At 41.0% G+C, this 10,396-nt stretch overlaps 1 protein-coding gene across 6 annotated transcripts in view; it reads right to left on the bottom strand.

Annotated features, from left to right (window-relative positions):
* The window catches only part of LOC111586178 (beta-1,3-galactosyltransferase 1-like), a 155,964-nt gene that overhangs the window by 60,525 nt on the left and 85,043 nt on the right, over window positions 1-10,396 (bottom strand). The window contains exon 1 of one of the 6 annotated variants that reach the window (XM_023295870.3): window positions 1,432-2,002. The exons of the other annotated variants lie outside the window; for them this stretch is intronic. The gene's annotated coding sequence lies outside the window, so the exon portion shown is untranslated. Of the gene's footprint in view, window positions 1-1,431; window positions 2,003-10,396 lie in introns of those variants that run through there. 6 annotated transcript variants of the gene reach the window in all.

The raw sequence follows: 10,396 nt of genomic DNA, 5'->3' as shown, positions 1-10,396 counted from the left end.
ACAATGCATGTAGCCATAAAGTTAAGGCAGGTGTGTCCAACATGCGGCCCGTGGGCCAAAAGTGGTCCTCCAGACGGTCCAACCCGGTCCTCAAAGTGTAAAAATGACAGAGAAGACATTAACTGCAGATTGTAAATTAGTAAAACTATAAATTTAAAATCATTTGTAGACCATGACAAGTTGTTTTGATCAGAAAGTAAAATACTAAATTGTTCTTTTGTTGCTTTGTCTCTCATTTTTGTAATATTTTGTCTTGCTTTTGTTGTTTTTTGTCTTTTTATGTCTGATTTTTATTGTTTTCTTGTTTTTGTAATTTTGTGTTTCCTTTTTGTCTCGCTTATGTCTCATTTTTGTGATTTTGTGTTTTGCTTTATTCATTGTTTTGTGTCGTTCTTGTCCTTTTGTTTCTCGCTTTTGTCATTTTTTGTCTCGTTTTTGCCGTTTGTCCATTTTTTGTCACTTTATAGCTTTTTGTCTAATTCCTTGCCTCGTTTTTTTTGTTTTCGTGTCTCTTTTTTCTTCATTTTGTTTCTTGCTTTTGTCATTGCCTGTCTTATTTTTGTAATATTTTGCTTTGTTTTTTTGTTTTTTTAAATACAATACTATATCATTCAGCTCCAGATAGCTGTGACTAAATGTTGTGTTCCTTTGTCGACACTCTGTGATCTGAAAGTTGTAATGTGGAAATGATAAACTGAGGCTGAATGTTGATGAAATTGAATTTATTTTTCTTAACAAATTTCAGGTTGTTCATGTTTTGTAAAAAGATAATTCCTTAAATGTGAACATTTTCAGAATGTACTTTCTTTGCTCTAAAACAAAGGAAATATTTGGAGTTGTGGTTATTTATAGGTTCTTATGCTGTGATTTTACTGGTCACTGGAGATCAAATTGGGCTGAATGTGGAACCTGAACTAAGATGAATTTGACACTTCTGAGTTAAGGTTACAGCTTGATTTACACCAGTGTTCAAAAGTCTGGGGTCATGTTTTCCATGAAAACTCCCACTTTTCTCCATGTGCTAACATAACTGCACAAGGGTTTTCTAATCATCAATGAGCCTTTCAACACCATTAGCTAACACAATGTAGCATTAGAACACAGGAGTGATGGTTGCTGGAAATGTTCCTCTGTACCCCTATGGAGATATTCCTTTAAACATTTCCAGCTACAATAGTCATTTACCACATTAACAATGTCTACACCGTATTTCTGATTAATTTAATGTTATCTTCATTTAATAAAACTGCTTTTCTTTCAAAAATAAGGACATTTCTAAGTGACCCCAAACCTTTGAACACTAGTTTACCTAAATTAAATGTTCATGATGTGTTTTAGAATAAATGGATGGATATATTTAGGATATACAACTAAACCCACTATGCATAGGAGCTTTTAACAGAAATTCCAGCATTTATTTGTGCTTCTCACCTCTGTCTGTCAGGTTTGCTGCCCTCCATGAGTTCCTCAGGCGAGGCGAGGGAACATTCCAAGGTGAGAACACCTCTGGATCATTCCCAGCCTCCACCCCGGCTCCTCTAACTTCCCTCTGGACTCTCAGTCTTTCCTCCTGGCAGCCGGGACTCCAGAGCCCCTTTTATCATTTCCACTTCAATTGCAGCCGTCTTGGCGACGGGAGCCCCGACTGCACTGCGCATTTTCAGACGTCCCTTAGAAAGACGAAGCTCCTCGCCTGGCCAGAGCGCACACACTCGGCTGATCCAGCAGTCCGCTACCTTGATAATCTCTCGCTGCCTGTCTGAGTCCGCCCCTATCTTCCTGGACAAGGTGTGAGTAATGAGAGTGGGGTATGAGCCAAGCCGTTTGGCTGTGTAATCCTGTTCATAATGCCCTTCATTGGCGGGCCAGGGGTCATAAATAAGCAGCGAGGCGAACGGCATCGGCTGGGAGGCAGCGTCGAGGCGGGCGGATTGTAAATTGGTGTTGCCCGGGAGCAGGGGAGGGGGCACGGTGCTGATGGCGGACAGGGTCACTCAGTGCCACGCTGAGACTGCTGCACACACTTATTATGCTGGAGGTGTGACGCTGGAGGGTGGTGAACGGCAGAGCTGTCCAGGGGTTATGTTGACTGCTGGACCTTGTGATGATAGGAGCCCCTGTGGGGAGATGAGGAACAGCGTCCCACTGCAGATGTACTCTGTGTGTGTGTGTGTGTGTGTGTGTGTGTGTGTGTTAGTGCATGACTGTGTGTGCACGTGAGGCTGTCGGTGTGTGTTAGTCCACCGGCTGCAGGCGTTTTTCCTGCGAACGGAGCGGATAGGTGCACATTTGCAAGTAGCAGCAAGGTCAGAGCGGGCCTCGTTGCTCAGTGTCAAAATGAAGGACAGGAAGGAGGAAGGTGGGTGGAGGTGTGGGAGTGGGAGGAGGCGTCATCACTGTCTCTGTCGGGGGTGGGGGGGCCTCCAGGGACCTGAGCCCTTGCCGAGTCCTTGAACTCCTCTCTTTTGTGGCGGCTCACAAACAGAAAATAACTGAAACGCAGTTGTACGGATAGAAAACAGCAGAACACTGGATCCTCCATGCAGCGTTTTTATCAATGAAACATTCGGTGGGAACTGTTTAGCTTTAATTTAATGCTACAAGAAGTTTTTCTGATGTTTTGATAGTAATAGTCAGCCTTTTTACTCAGGGTTTCTTTACAGAATATGCACTAAAAACAGGTGTATAGAAATGCAACTTAGGACCTGTGCTTGACCTACATAAAGACGTTTTATTTTACTATCCACAATATGAGGTCAGATTTCTTGTGTGCGTAAATATACGAGGGTAGTTGGCTACTAAAGCTCATATTACACACTCGCTTTTTATGTGAGAGTCATTCTTAAAGCTCCAGTGTTGTCAAACTTGAGGATTTTTCTACTTTTTATAGAAATCTCAGTATAAAATCTGAGATACTGTGATGGACAGTTTCACTTCTTTCTGACGTCTTAGAACGTGAATGATGACTTTCAGGTACTAGAAGGAACGCTTCGTGTCCAAATTTTATCGTTAGCTACAAAACTTAAAAGCGGACAGGTTTGAATCATTAAGAACATCTGGGTGTACGCTGCTCAAGGTAGGAACTGACAAAGAATCATGGGAAGAACATTTATTGTTACCCTCTAAATTACCAACATTAAATAGATACAGGGAGATGCAATACAATATTTTACAAAATGGTCATATATCCCCCTATATTTATAGTAAATACACAATACAAGCATCCCCAAACTGTCCAAAAAACAACTACAGGAGGTCCTTAACTTACATCAGAGGTCCGTTCCTACAGATCGATGTAAGTCAATTTTTGCCGTAAGTCGGAACCCGGGAGAAAATGTAACCAAAGCCGTTCCGTGCATCACAATATCAATCAGTTCTTCAGAAGAGTCCTGAATACCAACGACTTTCATGCATGTATGAATCATTTTACTAGAAGATAACAGAATATTGTAACGGACTGATATTGTTGTTGATGTTGAGGGTTCAATGTTTATTGTTCAGTTCCAGATTTACCTAATGTCAGTGAACGTGCCATGTTTAGTTAGCTCACCTCTGATTGGCTGAGAGTCAGCAGTAGAGAGAGCTGGGAACAGTGGCTAATTCTGGAGCTAAGTTATGGGGTTTTTCTAGTTATTCTGGCGTTGGCTACGGCCCACAGTAGCCTGTGTGAAGGTTCAATAAACCAGCAGAGAACCAGATAAAGTCTCACTCATTCATCACAGAGAATCGCTACAATATGTTGACCTATGTTGACCCGCATTTATTCAACTATGGAAGCCTCAAACATATGAGGTTATTATTTTAGAGAGACTGAGGTACTGTGTTGGTGGTATAATTCATCTTTTTACAACAAAATGGACAAGAGGGATTAATTTTGGGGTATTTGGTGCAGAATGAAGTGAACAGACTTGGTTCAGGGACTGGTCTGTCCAGGTACAAAAGAACCTCCTGGTTGCTTTATTCTTGTCTGTATCTAGCTAATTATTATTATTATTTGTTGCTGTGAGTTGTATCTTGGACCCACTAAGTACCAGACACTGTGAGTTAACACTATGATTTACAAATTAGTTCTTTACATACATAACAAGCTCATATTTATGCCTCACTTTGCGTCTTTCCACTTTGGATCTAAAAGACTAAAAAGTCCCTTCATCTAAGCGTGCTGCATGCAGCCCACCGCCGTGCCGCAGCGTTGCCCCTTTAAACTGAAATTAGCCCTAGAATCACTTTTACATAACATACCACCGACACAAAGTACTTAGTATGCCGTGCAGCCCACTTGGAGCCACCAGAGACGGCTACAAAGCTCCGCTCCCACGGATCGCGGTGCAGAGCGAGCATGTGTGGCAGAGTGCTTACGACCGGAGAAATGGAGGGTTTTTTTGGGCAGAACTCGGAAAGTTCAGGTTGTATCCTTCAGCTCAGCGCGGCAAAAACAGAACTGTTCCAAAATGTAAAAGTAACAGTCGATATGTTTACTTATTTTCGCTGCATTTTTTCAGCCTTATTCTTTTTGAACTTCCTCTCTCTGCATTTCGGGTGTAAAAAAAAAAAATGAAAAACGACCCCGTTGACAAAGGCAGATGTGATATATGGGCATCGAAAATTCTGCCTTTTGAACCCAGTTCTAATTTTATGCGGCATCAAAACACCATTGTGCCAAAAAGTCCGAGTGGTGCATAAAAGCCGCCTTATGAAGTGTGCTGTCAGTGCGTGGAGGGAGGGCCCATTCATCTGCTCTGAGTTTAGCTTTATCAAAGTCATGCACAGTTAAGAGTATGCAATCACTCACTGAATACACAAAAGACTAAAGCATTTAGACACGGAGGAAGCCTCGCAGTCCGCACTCTCAGGCTCATTTCTGACATCAAACGCCGCCGTTCAAAGAGACGGCATGTGTCGAAAACACCTCAGGAAATGGAAAGTATTGGGAGTGTCAGAGGAGAAGCAGGAGGTAAGTGGTCAAAGGAGATTTAGCACAGAAAAAGAGCAGAGGATAAAATATGCATCGGCTGAAGGCAGCTACTCGTCTCTCTTTGGAGCAACATTTTCATTTTCAAGCGCTTCGACCTTGATCCCTGGTCATAAACCAGGGGAGTCAAAGTCATTTTAGTTCACATTGAGTCCAATTTGATCTCCAGAGACCAGTAAAATCACAGCATAATGACCTACAAATAATGACAAAAACGGGAAACAAAACAACAAAAACATGAGACAAATGGCAAGCCAGCCAAAAAACAACATAAACAAGACAAAATATTAAAAATATGAGACACAAAATGACAAAAAAATAGACAAATGACACGAAACAAAACAAAAAAGAGACAAAAAGGTGACAAAGTGACAAAAAAATGGACAAACGATAAAAACGACAAAAAATTACACAAATGACATTAAAAAAATGACAAAAGCGAGAAACAAAACGACAAAAAAGTGGACAAACGACACAAGCGAAACAAAAAACACAAAATGACAGAAACGATGCACAAAACAATGAATAAAGCGAAACAGAAAATGATAAAAATAAGATGAAAAACACAAGTGAGACAAAAAGGAAACACAAAACGACAAAAACGAGAAACAGCGACAAAAAAAAGAGATAAACGACAAGTGTAACAAAAAAAATCTGATTTTACTTTCTGATCCAAACAACTTGTCATGGTCTAGAAATTATTTTACATTCATAGTTTTACTAATTTACAATCTGCAGTTAATGTCTTCTCTGTAATTTTTACACTTTGAGGGCCGGATTGGACCCTCTGGAGGACCGGTTTTGGCCCACGGGCCTCATGTTGGACACCCCCGATGTAAATGGTCAATATCAAACATTATTTTCCCCTCCAGTGTGCATAAACCACTGGCAGGCTTTTATTTTTATTTGTTATATCTTCAGTCTGACATTGAAAAGCACAGTGAGCGTCCCCTGAAGGCTGAAAGGTTCATTCAAGTCCACAAACATCATGCTGCTGACTTCCTGTCCCCTGGTAAGCACTCGCAGAAAGGTCATTACGTCTTCAGGATCAAACGGGCTTCTTACTTTGGGACACTGGAGTATTGAAATCATTACAGAGGTCACTGAAGGCATCTGGGTTCATCCATCGATAGCAAACATCCAACCAGCGGTGGAGGATTCTGGCTGGAGGACGTGGTTGTTAAGAGGGAAATGCGACTTGACAGCGGTGTTGAGGAAAGGTCAGGTGATCAGCTAAATCGTTGGGAACGATCCCTCAGGGACGAGGACAATCAATAAGCAATTTAATGGGAATCTGACAAGTAGCTGTTGAGGCACCAGCAGAGTGTTGGAGAGACCATCAGACCAGCTTTATGGCTTCATGCGTCTTAGAAACAAATCAGGATTTATGCTTTTTATGACGTTTTTACCCCTCTGGACTCCTGGATGCTGTTTACGTATGTTAGTCTCCAGTATCGGTACCACTCATGGTGTTTTTAACTAGTCATATGCCTCTAGTTTGCATTTTGACATGACAGCTGTTGCAGACTCACAGCTCAATATCTGTTATCACTGGTTTAATGAATACAGTGAAAGAGTCTGAGCCAAAAGTCAAATTCAACAGGATTATTCCTCATTATGAAATAATAAGAAGTGCCACACATCATCATCTGTGTTAATAACTTTACAACACAGAACAAAACGACAACAAACTTGAGTCTGAGAAAGACTTAGCTGCTATGGTAATAAGATCATCTGACAAAAACAAGACAGAATGACAAAGCAGGGCACAAAATGACAAAAACAAGACACAAAACAACAAAAACAAGACACAAAATGACAAAAACAAAACACAAAATGACAAAAACAAGACACAAAATGACAAAAAAAAGACACAAAATGACAAAAACAAGACACAAAATGACAAAAACAAGACACAGTTAATGCAGTTAATGTCTTCTCTGGAATTTTTCCACTTTGAGGGCTGGATTGGACCCTCTGGAGAGCCGGATTGGACCCTCTGGAGGGCCAGTTTTGGCCTGTGGGCCGCATGTTTGACACCCCTGGTTTAAAAAGTGTTTGTTGAAGAGGTGTGTGTTGGAGGTGGAGGAGGAGACAAAGCATCCTGCTGCCTTTAGGTTTCGAGTACGAGCGTGAAAGCAAACACCTGCGTTCGTGTCGGTTAAACTGAGTTCAAGTGAGAGCAAAACTGTGACATTCCAACAAAGCAGAGGCACTTAAATCTGCAGACAGCTGGAGACTCCTCACAAGCATGTGTCAGCCAAAAACTTTTAAATTAGCAGCAAAGTGAAATAGAGAGGGGGGATTCACTCCACCAACTTCAAAACAAAAACAGCTCGTGACCTTCACTTCACATGAAACCTTCATTTGTCAAGAGATGCTCCGACTGGCAAGGAAAGCGGCGCTCTCCGCTCAAGTGGATCTGCATTACCACTCACCAAAATAAGACACTCAAACACTGCTCTGAACGGCGCTGTACGATGCCAGGTTCAAAGGCCAGAGTCGACACCGATCTCTAGAAGACATTAACCTGGCAAACAGGAAGTGATAGTGTTTGAACCACAGGAGGAATCATCCAGCTCACCTCAGCGCTGGATTCAAGGTAAAAGGTGAAACACTGCAGCCTCCACACGACTAAATGAAGAGCAGACTCATTGATTGATCTCATTGATACACCTAAAGAGAGCTTTTGATTTGTTTAACCTGCTCAGAGAGATAGCAGAGACGGTCAAAGCAGCCTGAAGGAAACAGATAACGGTCATTTCTACCACACAGGAAAAGGTGATATTCTGCTTTATGAGAGGGAACATTTCAGTAATGAACTGGAAAGGATTAGAAACTAAATTTGCCATTTCGCTCTGCACTCTTCAGCCTCGTGCTTTCAAAAAACGCCTCTGATGTTTGATAAAGCGACACTGATCAGCTGCAACATTAAACCCAATAACAGGTGAAGTGAATAACACTGATCAGGTCATTACAATATAGTGTCCTGCTGGAAAACCTTGGCTTCTGACATTTATGTAGATGCTTGTTTTTAACTAACTACCTAACCAGTGCTGCAGATCAAGCGCACCCCTGATTACCATGATACTCGCAGATGGACAATCACAACACCACAAATGCAGCTCAGGAACAGCTCGATAAAGGTGTCACTCGGACTCCAAACTCTCCTGATCTTGTTGTGGCATTTTAATGTGATGTGTGAATCAAATTTAAGAGCTAACAAAGATAGGATTGGGAGACCTAAAGTGTCAACTGAAGTTATGAACGACGACACGAAATAATCCTGTGGAAAGCGGCAACCCAACGGAAGGAGCCCATGTGGAGCCCCATGGAGCCCATAGAAGGCGTTAAGACCAGAAGTTCATGTCCTCTGTTCGTCTGCACTCGTGAGTTGGAACCATGGTCACTCTGAGCTGAGCAGAAATAATGCGAACCGAGCAGAAACAAAGACGAGGAGGTCTACCTTTTGATACGATTACATCATATACATCCTGATTGAGTCTTAACCCTTTAATGTTATGCTCAACCATTTGGTAGAGCACATTTTGACTCATTATATCTTACTGAAAAATATGTTTTACTTAATTCCACCTGGTTCAGTCATCACTACCACTCAGTTGAGGTACATTATACTACAAAAGTCCAGTAGATGTCACTGTGTTTTGAAATAGCATGCAGAGGTAGATAGTCTGCTCACAGGAAGTTAGCATGAGCAAAATCACTCCTCACATGAGGCCTGTGTTTGCTGTGATTTTCAAATGTAAAGTAATATTTTTGACATATTATGGTGCCTAAGTAGTTGCTGAACACAACTGTGTCATTTGAAATGTAAAAAAAAAGATTTAAAAGAGTCAAATAATTTTTGCAATACATGCTCTACCAAACGGTTCATTTGGAGCTTCATGGTAAAGGTAGTGAAGCTAAGCAAATCTAATTAAAATTGACTATTTGCTTAAAAAAAAAATATTGTTGTTATTAGTGCCCCAAAGAGATAAGAAATATAAAGAAAAAAATTTTTCATTGCCTTTGTCTTGGTGGAGTGTTAAAGGGTTAAGACTAATGAAGAATATATCGTATATATATTGTATATATTGTATATTATATATATTGTATATATTGTATATATATATATATATATATATATATATATATATATATATATATATATATATATATATATATATATATATAGACATCCGCGCTGTATCGTACATATATAATATATGCACGATGCAGTACGGATGTCCTTCCATGTTCAGCGCTCCACTCGGACGGTGATTTCTGTTGCATTGCGCGCTCACTTCTGCTTTCGATGACGTATCGTGCTCAGACGATTCATCGTTAGTCGCAGCCCTAGTTGTGGTATCCCAGAGCAGAAGGGAGTGCTTAGGAGAAGATATATAAGACGATATAACACTTTGTGTAGTCAATTAAAATCTTGAGATTTTGCTCATGTTTGTTCTTCGAGCCTCTTTATTGAATAAACATCATTCACATCAGACTCTGAAGACTGATTGAAGACTCTTTCTTGAGATTATTTTGAACACTCCAAGGTTTGATTGAGGAATTGATTTTTGACTATATGTTTGACAAAGCTGCCTGATCATCACTGGCTCTTAGCTGGCAGACTGAGTCACAACAATCTCAATCTGATCAAGCATTGGAGCTCCCAAGTTCCACATGTCCCAAAAAAGTCTGCTGTCAACTTCTGGTCATTAGACATAACATCCAGGCACCGATGGGTCAGAGCTGATGGGAACTACACCATCAGCACTGCTCACACCTTCACAGAACCCATTAAAATGTGAAATAAATACAGACTGAGCAAGAACAAATCAAGTTGCTTGGTCAAAATCGTACTTTCCATTCCCATAACCCGGCTGCCGTCCAATTCTGATGATGATGTCTGTACTATAATTTGATTGTTGCAGCATCTGCGTGGGCGGACACTAAAAACAGTTTGTAATATCAGCGCTGCTCCAACGCCCACACAGGCTACTACCCGGCTCGGGGGTGACGGTAACGGTTGCTTTGTCTCAGCTGTGATTTGCACCCTCCCCTCTGTAGTCCCCGAATCCCACCGGACCCCTGGATCAGAGCCGGCTAATGCTAGCTAAATCCATCTTTCTGTAATACAGGATGAGCAGAGCAGTCAGTGTTCAGGGGCCACCAGTGTTATGAAACTAAATTAGCAAAACTCCAGCTTTGAATGGATTATTTTATGTCCACCCAGAGGCTTGAAGTCCATACATGTCTCCAAAAAATGGTTTTATCCTTGTTTGAAAAATGCTACTATCTCAGCTCAGCTTTTACTGTACAAACACTACCGTTCAAAAGCAGTTTTTTTCATTGAAGATAACATTAAATGAATGATAAATCCAGTGTATACAATGTTAATGTGGTAAATGACTATTCTAGCTG

This window comes from Amphiprion ocellaris, chromosome 24 (assembly GCF_022539595.1).
Source record: "Amphiprion ocellaris isolate individual 3 ecotype Okinawa chromosome 24, ASM2253959v1, whole genome shotgun sequence".
In the NCBI taxonomy this organism is placed as follows: Eukaryota; Metazoa; Chordata; class Actinopteri; family Pomacentridae; genus Amphiprion; species Amphiprion ocellaris.
This window is presented reverse-complemented; position numbering and strand designations above follow the sequence as displayed.